This window comes from Carcharodon carcharias, chromosome 20 (assembly GCF_017639515.1).
Source record: "Carcharodon carcharias isolate sCarCar2 chromosome 20, sCarCar2.pri, whole genome shotgun sequence".
NCBI classification, from domain to species: Eukaryota; Metazoa; Chordata; class Chondrichthyes; order Lamniformes; family Lamnidae; genus Carcharodon; species Carcharodon carcharias.
Genome location: NC_054486.1, coordinates 59,338,544 through 59,349,546, shown reverse-complemented (window position 1 = coordinate 59,349,546; position 11,003 = coordinate 59,338,544). Strand labels below are relative to the sequence as shown.

The 11,003-nt window shown below is 36.0% G+C and overlaps 1 protein-coding gene across 6 annotated transcripts in view; it reads left to right on the top strand.

The window, feature by feature from the left end:
- Positions 1 to 11,003, top strand: part of kiaa0586 (KIAA0586 ortholog) — a 667,340-nt gene that overhangs the window by 197,792 nt on the left and 458,545 nt on the right. The gene's annotated exons all lie outside the window — the stretch shown is intronic.

Sequence of the window (11,003 nt, the reverse complement as noted above, 5' to 3'; positions counted from 1 at the left end):
AATTTAATTTGTTTAACAGCCCTATTGCTTTAATCCAAGCCCTTTGATAGCCTTGTAGTGGTTCATCCAAAATAGTGTGGAGCTAAACCTTGTGGAGAAATGCACAATTTCTACAAGTGAAATAATTTCAGTCACTTTTTATATATTTTATATGTGACTGAATTTTTCACCCTCAGCACTTATTTTTGTTTCAATATATGTTTGGGTGTTTTTGATGCCTCTTTACTGCAGGTGGATCTAGTCAGGAGTTTCTGCATCTATGTTTAGGTTTCAAAAGACACCTGAAGGTAATAGTCTGCTGATGAAAGTTCACTGCCAAAAAAAAAACTTTCCAGTGAAATTTTCGTGAGCATTTTTCTACAATGGCTGGGAAACAGCATGACCACATTTTCTCTGGATCATATTTCACAGTAAAGTTTTGCATGGACACTTATCTGTTTTTCCAAATACTTAGTGAAAAACATCAGTGAAACCAGCTAGCTGAAGGGCAATTAGGTAGAGACTTGGGTGCAGTCCGTTCCTACACTTCCTTAACTGAGAGTGACTCATGGAGTAATGAGACTAAAAGAAAAGGGAACACATTTAATAAAAATACAGATCGGAATTGTATTACTAATATTTAGAAGTTCTAATACAATCTTGCAAAAGTAAAACAAATCCTGATGCAATGTTTGTGAAATTAGTTGAGGAATAAACACTTGCCAAATAAGATAATTTGATCACTGGAAACATGCTGTAAAGATTTATAAACTATGTTAAGAAATGATCAATTTGCATTTTCTAAAATTTGCATTTTCCAAGAAAGTTGCATCATTAGGTCAAGTTGGTATGCTGCTTGAGCCTTTATATGTTTATAGTGTTTATATACTCTATGTACTATTACAATGCAGACCTATATCCTTTTAAAAACAAGTATTCCTTTAGTCATAATGTTTTTGAACCTTTCACAACATTCGATAGAAGAACCCTTGATGAGGCTCATTGACTGGATCTCACTGCAGTGGAGAAACCATTTAATATATCCTTAAGCTTTTGTACAATTCTGAAAGGCAAAATTCAAATAGAATGTGCTTTGACAGGAATCATACATTAAAGATCATAAATGTCAGTAACTTTAGAATTATTGTATAGATAGCCTACTTGTAACATTGAATAGTTTCACCACTGGGGGACATTGTTGTTTCACCTTTGTGTAATGCATTCTGGGAAATTTCAATAACTAATTGTAGCCAGTTTGTGTCCTGTAGCAGTGCAATAAAACTTTCCAGAGACTTTGGCTCGTAAACAAAACACATATTTATTTCTTTATGAGCCAGAAATCTCTGGAAAGTTTTATAGAAATGCTACAGAACACAAGCAGCCTGGATTGAAACCAACCCAGAATTCACTACATGAACAAGGAGTAATGATCTCTTCCTGGTGGTGAGAAAAAGCAGTGTGTGCTGAACACTGCAACAGCTGGTTCAGATGACAGAGATTTATGTTGGAGGTTAAAATATTGATGACTAACTCCATTTTTGTAAAGAATGTTCTTTAAAAGTTTAAATAAGCAGCACAGCCAAGTGAATATTATATTTTAAACAACGCATTAAATTGGGTTGTAACAAAGAATATTTTGACTCTCCTGGCGTAGTAGCTGTGAAATGGGGTATACGTTACATCATGTTTGGGAGTATTTTTCATATAGTCTTTTTATACTATGCTGATGTCTATCGCAAGACTGCCTTCTAAATATTCTCATTTATTTATTATAGCAATTAATGCAAAAATAGAGGGCCCTTCAATATATTCCATTAGATAACTAGATATTTTTCTGAATTTAAAAAAAAATCTGGCTTTGTGGATCTGTGACCAATAAATATTAAACTTTAAATAAAATCTTAAGATGTCAGTTTTTTAAAAATTTCTTTGTTGAAACTTTATATTTTAAATTTCTGTGTTAGCTGCTTTGCATTCACATTGTATCCTGTTTGGCCTATATTTAGCTATGAAATACAGATCAATACTGCTAGTACTGCCCTATTTGATAATATGGCAGAAAATGTGTTAAAGGATAAACGAGTCACAACAAGCATTGCAAATTAGCTATGTGACATGGGTAAAATAAAAAGGGTAAAGGAGGGAAGTGGTTAGTTTCTGGGACTGAGGGTTTGGTTGGAAAACATTTCAGTAACCACAGGTGTTATGTCTTTGAAAATATGGAAAATATTTCTGGTTATTATCCACAGCTGTGGTATAAACCAGGTATTTGCAAGAAGGGAAAGGGTACAATGTGCATGCTTGCATCAATCTTGAGCTCATATGCTAACTGCAGTAGTCATGAAAATAAGACACTTACAGGGAAAATTAATCTTGCATGTAGAAGCACACCTTTTTATGCTCATCAGATTACTGAAGTTACCAAACAAATGGTGATTGTACATTTTCTCATTTTTGTTTTACCTCCAATGAAGTTTATGTAAAAAAAACTGTGCAGTGGTTAAAGAACGCCACTTTGTATAGAATAAGTTTAGGTACTTAGCAAATCTTTTGAAGCAACAAGGTTTTCAAGAAGTGGAGTTTAACAGATAAGTTATCCTGAAGACAGTTGTGATGCTTGTGAAACTAATGTCTGAAAAATATGCAAGCCAGACTTATGGATGAGCCAACAGAGCATGTTATTTTTAGTGTGGCTAACACATGTTGAGTGCCCTCTGAATTTGAAAGCATTGCATTTGTTTGTTTTTCAAACAAATGTTTAGTTCAAAATCTGGAGCACACTTACAGTACTGAACACAATTTAGGATGAAAATTAAACAATTTTTAATTTCGCAGGTATTCCAATAAAGTTGTTCATTTGGTTTATTTGGAAGGCATTTTTAAACATGAGTTTTTAATATAAAATAGCATGTCATGTGCGAATTGTATGTATGCTAATCTTCATCACAACATTATTGCGGCATCATTTTAAATTTAATCACCGATAGTTGTCCTATACATTAGTCTACATTTGCTAAAGGAACTTATAAAAACATTTTAAAAGATTCAGTAGAAACATCTTGGTTTTGGAGTGTTGAAAGCTTTATATCTTTCAAAATATGTAAACGTTCTCTTTCTCATGCAAGGCTTAATTACATGGAGGTGAACATCTTTTTATGAATAGCATTCTCTAACCTATTATGGATCTGTTTCCCTCTTATATATTGTACAGCTCACAGTTTGGGAATGGCTGAATCTGGATAGATAAGGAAATAGATTTTAACAAGGAGTCTTACGACTCAGTTTATATAGATTTTATGTCTCATCAATCTGGATTTTTATCTTTTTTTACACTAAATGTTCAACCTGATAATGCCATTGTCCATAACTAGATATGTTCTGCAAGAAGAGTTGTCAAGTGTACAATACTGTTACCAGGAGCTATTACCAGGAGTTGAATGACATTTCAGTGCACCAGCCCTGAATTTGCTAATTGATTTTATTTGAGTGTAAATGTTCTAAGAGTCCCCAAATATTTAATAGAAACAACCCAACAGTAAGCAAAACATTCCATTATCTAATTGTTTATGTTATGCAAACGCTATAGGATATGTAGGAAATTGATGCCTGAGTAAATACTGTCTGTTCAAACAAAAGTGCTCTTTAAAAGAGTACCCATTAACTCACGACATCTATCCCAAAACTGGCAAGTGATGGATCTTCATGAATATTTCCCCCTTTTTTTGTATTCCTACATCACATTGCTTCCAGTTGAGAGAGAAGGTCTTCTGGTAGTCGCTGTTACCTTATATCCATCTATTACAAAGTGCAGAAGATTGCATAGGATAACCTATTCACTTATTTTTCTTTTCCAGTTTCTTACTTAAGTTTATAAAATATATAATTTTATATATACTGTATGTATTTATTTAGCTGCTTGCAACAGCTGTGTGCAACCTTTTTGTTATAATCCCTGTTGTGAATAGGATTCACTTGCAATTGACTCCCACCTCTACATTATGGATTATTTAAGAACAAGGAAACACTGGGAGCAAGCCAGCTTATTTCTGGTTTTCTAACTGTCTCCATCTGTGTATGTAGCTTTATTACAGCCTTTGGCGCACTTTACAAGGTGGTGTATCTGGCCGAATCATCTGCTCTGCATCAAATCTGTGAAATTTGATTAATTTTGATATTTCCCCACACAAAATTAATTTTGTCATGGGTATTTTAATATTTAATATTGCTGTACCAATGTTTACTATCTTGTGATCTCAAGGATCTAGCTACAACATGGAATAAAGAGGAGACTAGTCATTATGCATAATGATTCATAAGATCTTCCACCAACCGATTTTTATTAGCTGAATTAAAACTGGCTGCAATAGGTTGCATTCCACTTCTGATTTGACATAATTTCAAATTGTAAGTATTAAGATAAACATTTCCAAAGATGTGTTGACATTGATGAACCTGCCTTTCTAATATCTGGATTATTTTATACTACAATTTTATACTCTGGCTAATGATGAAAGGATGCTCAGACATGAGGTTGTGTTTTAAAAAGTGCTGTAGTTTCACAGAACAAAGCAAGGATTGAAAAACACAGTTTTGGCTAATCTTTTTGTGCGTTTATATGTTGATTGAAGCACATTTGTTGGAGTTCCTACAATTTGTATAAAATATTCACTAGTTTCTGCATGTGTTTAATTAGGTTTTTCTTACTATTGTCCCTTATTTTGTTGATGAGCAAGTATATATTTCTATATATTGTGTAAATATATATTTTTCCATAATGGCAAAGCCTCCGATATGATTGAAAACTCTGTGAGACAGTGAATGGAATGTCAAGGCATGTGGACACAGATGGAATTAACTATGCTTGACTGGTTACTGGACTAGACAGTCATGTGATGTAGCCTTCATTCCCAGTGGCGTTCCTGAAGGAACAGTTGTTATTGGTGCATGTTACACGTCTGTGCTGCTGTAAGTCAGAAACAATCCTCTACTGTCATCAAGCTCCTTTCATCGAGCAAAGATGAATGACTTCTTACAATTCTTGCATTGTACAGTAATTCACAAATGCACATCGTAATCTATTCAGTTTTTTTATTTCTAGGGGCTATTGCAATCAAGATTGATATTGGCATAAGCCTGTGATAGGATAATCTCATGTACAGTAAGAATGGTAGTGTAATAACTACTTCAAATGTTGATTTAAGTATTTGTGTATTAGGAATAAAAACGTTCACACTGGGGCATAGAAATGACCAATGAAAATTATGCATTTTTTCTTCTATTTAAAAGAACATTTTATTTTAGTAGTTGGTTGATCTGAAGCTTACAATCTCTTACATTTGGCTGAATACAGCTTTTACTGATACAAAAATCATTTATTAAAGTACATAAAATTTGTGAATTTAAATTTTCCACATTGGTAGAAATTTAAAAATACAAAATCACTTAAGAAATCTTGTAGGAAATAATATATTTTTAGTCCTTTTTTAGGGTGGTTTATTATTTTTTCTAAATATTTCTAAGCACTTTTCTTAATTTATTGAACTTGCACATCTTTGCTCTCTATATGGATTGAAAGCTTTTCATTTGAAAGAATTGCATTTTTCCATGCAATATAAAGTGTAAATAGTTATAAAATACAAAGAAATAACATACTTTTAACTTTAAAATGTTCAATGAAAGTTTTAGTGATTGGTCACATCGTTCCCAAATGGAATAAAAAGTCTTATTTAAAAGTGCACTCTGTTCCATTTGTAAATTATTTATAGAATAAAACCAAATAAAATGCTGCATCAAAATGCCACAAATCTAGTAGTAAGAGTACTTACCACACATTTCAGAGCAGTGTTGATGTGATCATTTTTTGATTTTGCACAAGTAAAATAGAAAAAGCTGTTTATTTGGATTCAAAGTTAGCCCTAGTTTAAAGCATTTAAAACAGGTTATCCAATTGGAAGTATTATTCGCAAATCATTTCACTGTTAATTGATGCTTCTGAGGGCTTGTGCGCCTGCATAGTGACAGAGGAGAAACCGAATAGCAGCTCCTTTGTGACTGTTACGCTGCAAAGACTAAGTCTGTCATTGCTTTATTTTTAGCTGCTCTATATTCTGGCAGCTGCTGTGCCTCTCATTTAAGTAGGCTTGTATTACTGTGGCATGTGAGTAGAATACCACACTGTCTAAAAAAAATTGATTATTCTACAGAATGATGCAGTGGAGCTTCGAGTGTAGGATGGTTGAGTGTTGAATTTCAAAGATGGCTTTGCTGAATTGGCACACACATTTAATGGCTGACCATCCCTGCTATTTTGTTTCTCTTTACACTAAATATATCATGTGGCAGTTGCAAATGGGTAGCTGGTTGGCAGAACGGTATACTGTTACATTTGTTCAGGAGTTGAGCAATGCTGGTAGTTATACAACACTTTTGAATGCTGTCCTGCGTATAAAGAAACAGATGAGAATATACTTACATTGCATAATGAGGATTGCTCCCAGGTTTAAATGAACAACTGCACATAATGGCAAAGAATGTTAGTGTAGTAAAAGATACTGATTGCCTGCACTGGCCACTGCGTTCATGAATATTATCCAGAATTAATTCATTAAAAATGTTGTTTTTATTCCTGTTACCAGACAGTCCCTTTTAAAAGAATGACATGGAAATACATGACCATGGTTGTTTTTGCCTGATCTGGACTTGAGAGAAAGCACCAGCTAAAAATACCAGAGCATTTCTGCTGTATCATATACCAGCTGGGGAATCTAATCTGGGAAAGTGTGATTTAATTCCCTGGGGCTTACATGGGAAACAGACTATTTCAGAGCTTTCACTTCAGTTGCCCTGTCTGAATACCTTGTAAATTCAGCAGCAGCCTTTAACTTAGGGTACTCTTGCAAAAGTAATTTCTATAAATTTAATCTCTCTTCTGATCCATAATTTATTGATGGAAAAGGAAATTTAGGAGGGAGCAGCCTGAATGACTTTAGTGTGGCTATTTCAGAGAATAGTCAAAGGATTATTTTACATGTTGGTTTATGTTGCTGCAGTTGTACATGATGTGATGGTGGATTTTGCAGAAGCATGCATTGTCTGTTGCTGTTCTGGGATAGCTGTGTTTCATGCTTCAGAATTGTAGTCTTTGTGTTACAAAAAACAATGAAAGGAATTGGATAAAAACACATCTGTGGGAACTTGCAGTCCCAATGTAATTATTACTTTGGGTTGTATGTTCTGTACTTTAACTCTTTCATTGGCTAAAATCTGACTCAGATTTTGTAAAAGTATTGGCATTTAGATCCATATTCCATTCTGTATGGTTGAATATCTCATGATTTTATGTAAATTATAAATGCAGCAAATTCCTTTTTTCAAAATAACTGATGTTCATATTGACCTGGATTTGATGTTGAGAAGAAGGTGAGGCTAACAATGTTTTCTGTTTATTATGGAGTAAATCAGACAACAGCTTCTGGAGTGCACACCTACACAGTGAAACAAGAAAATCTGAACATTGCTGTCTGTGTCACCTTGTTCCTCTCCAGGCTGTGCGACACCAGTATTGTGTCGATAGACTCAGTATTGAAGTCCATGTAAGAGTGTGAATTTGTGGTACTTATCCATTTGTTACTCATTAAACACAGAAAGGTTAGGGCTGATGCTTTTAGGTGTAAGCAAATTTTTAATGATTTGGTAGGTCATAATTATTCCCATGGCATTGAAAATTTTTCCAAATGTGGATTTTTGTTCCTTCATAATTTTCTATAGGAGATTTTTCATTTTTAAAAACCTTCTGTCTCTTTTATCACTCTCTTACTCCCATCTTACTTTCATTCTTTGTTTTCTATACATACTTTAATATTTCTTGGCTTAGAGCCTGGAAGAAAGCTTAACTCATTCAAAACCCATTCACTTACATAGTTAAAATTAGGCCCCATGTTTCAGCATGGATTCTTCAATCTGGTCAAAAAGCCTCACTATATGTAGATCAAATGCCCAATGGCAGGAAGTCTCTGCTCAAAAGCTTTAGTGGGCAGCTAATGGTGCAGTGAACGGCGATCACAGTTCCTTTGTCACTGCAAAATCTGGACCAATGTAAGCCTGGAGTTGAAATTTACACTTTCCGTGAGTAACAGCCAGATAAGGCCTAAGTTTAATTACGACACCCCATACACCTCATTTGTCATTTAAGTAGTGACTGTGCCTAAAAAGCAGAAACAAGGCAATAATTTTCAAACAAGTAAAGAGTGTTTTGCTTAATTCGTTTTTTTTTTGTATTGTATCACTATTATTATTGAGTATCTAAAATCCAGCTACACAAAAACTGGCGGTGGCCGAAAACTGGCCATTTTTTTCCTGTGCTGCAGTGAACCTTGACCTCACCAGACCCAAGTCAGAAAAGTTTGGGGTGTTGCCAAGTACTGATCCACTTCACATGCCTGACATTTCTTGCGCTCCAGCGTATCTTGATCCCACCTGACCCAGCTCAGACAAGTCTGAGGAGTTGCTCAGTACTGATTGGCTTTGCGTGCTTGATGTTTCCCGCACTCCAGTGAGCCTTGATCCCACCCGACCAAGTGTAGGCCTGATTGAAATCATCCAAGAAGAAAAAAAGACACGCAGAATTCAGTGAGGTAGAATATTTAGCTATGTATTGTACTTGGGATCAGGATATATGCCTCCTCTTGCTACAGTACAGGGTACCTGTTCTGATGAAGAGTCATTCAGATTTGCTGAGTTTTTCCAGGTATTTTTGTTTTTATTTCAGATTTCCAGCATCCGCAGTGTTTTGTTTTTACCTGTATTGAGTTTTGATGCCATTAAGGCCACCCAAATAGAAGACCACAAGCTTAAATTCTTACATTGCACTTGATTCCCAGAAGCCTTGAAGTTCCATGGGCACTGGTTGCCTCCTTGCAACTGGCCCATGTCAGTTCAAAGACAGTTATTAAAGAGTACTGCACAACTTTGTATGAATAAAAAAACAATTAGTTTTCAGTTACAACCACAGGGCATTTTTAACATTTCAGTTTGATCTTTTCTCATTTTAAACAGGTGCGCTGATGTAAGGAAGTGGGGAGGCATGAAAGAATTATTAAATCCAATGCGTGAGAAGTGAATTAATATTAGCAACGACATGGTCATTAACCTAAAGTATTTTGCAGTCATATCAGTTGGTTTTTTTTGTATCCCTTATTCACTGAATTAAGGTATTCTGATTTGAATTAGGATATTCTGCTTTTTTCCCTCTGGAAACCAGCAAGTTCTGAAATCTGGCACAGACTTGGTTCTGAGTTTGCTGGATTTGAGGTACTCTACCTGTAATAGAATGTAAGCTGGGAGTGAAAGAAAACAAAATTTCGTGGTTGACACCCACTCCTGGCAAGCAACAAGTGACGCTCAGTCATTTATCTCTTCTAAAATGTCAATCCTTGACCTATATTCTGTATTTATCAGCCGACTTTCCAGGAAAGGCCTGGTGACTTGGGCTGTGGCACTTTGGGCCCAGCCAGATAATCACAAAGCTGAATCCTAGGCTTGGCTGATGCCTTTAATTCGAATTTGATAAGTTCTAGTCTTAGTTTCTGAGTGAACCTCAGTTCATGTCAGTAAATTGTAGGACAACTGGAATAGCATGCACAAAGATGTCAGCGTCTCAGTGTATTATTTGCTGGCTCAAGGAGGAAGTGCAGCATTGAACAATGAGAGTTGGCCAGTGTAAATGTTCAAGCATATGTAAAATAAACTTGAATTGTTGGTTGTATGTATCCCAAAGGTCTTTTTATGCGTTATTTTAACAGTCCCCCCCCCATTTGCTGCCAGTGATCCAGCTTGATAACACATATCATTATGCACAAGCACAAAACAAAAAGCTGCCTACAGATAGTTGTATATATGCTGCCATCTGGGGTATTTAGTTAGTACTTATCTTTCTGAAAATTGCTGCTTTGTTTTTTTGAAGATTGCTCATTGGGGTCAGATTACACAATTGGTTGAAGAATGTTTTGAGTTTGTATTCAGTGTTGATTCAATCAAAAGAGGATGCTTGAAATTTATGAACGAAGGAACATGAACATGAGTGAATTCAGCAGTACAGTTCTGATGCCAGAAAAATTAGTATTCCAATGGCTTACATGGTGAGTATTCTGTGAGGGAGCTTGGCTTGAGGCCAAGGAAACAGAAGATGGTGAATTTAATTTGCTATTCCAGTAAGGACAATCAAAGAGTTTTTGTCATAGGGGAAGGACTTGTCTTTCTAATTTTCTACCTTACCTTGTTTCTTAAATTCTTATTTCCACACTTTCCCACACACCTCCCCAACAGGGAGGTGATGGGGTAGTGATATTGTCATTGGACTAGTAATCCAGAGACCCAGGGCAACGCTCTGGGTTCGAATCCCACCACGACAGATGGTGGAATTTGAATTCAATAAAAATCTGGAATCAAAAAGTTCGATGATGACCATGAATCAATTGTTGTAAAAACCCATCTGGTTCACTTATGTCCTTCAGGGGAGGAAATCTGGCCTACAAGTGACTCCAGATCAACAGCTTAAATGCCCTTTGAAATAGCCTAGCAAGCCACTCAGTTGTATCAAGCTGCTACAAAGCCTCAAAAAAGGAATGAAACCAGATGGACCAACTGGCAATGACCTAGGCACCGGAAACGACAACGGCAAAGTGAGCCCTGTTGACCCTGCTTACTAACATCTGGGGGCTAGTGCCAAAATTGAGACAGCTGTCTCAGAGACTAGTCAAGCAACAGTCTGACAGTCTTCCTCACGGAGTCATATCTGACAGATAATGTCCATTACCATCCCTGGGTACGTCCTGTCCCACTGGCAGTACAGACCCAGCAGCGGTGACGGCATAGTTGGGAGGGAGTTGCCCTGGGAGTCCTCAACATTGACTCCAGTCCCCATGAAGTTTCATGGCATCAAACATGGGCAAGGATACTTCCTGCTGATTACCACACTGTCAGGCTATTGCTTGACTAGTCTCTGAGACAGCTGTCCCAATTTTGGA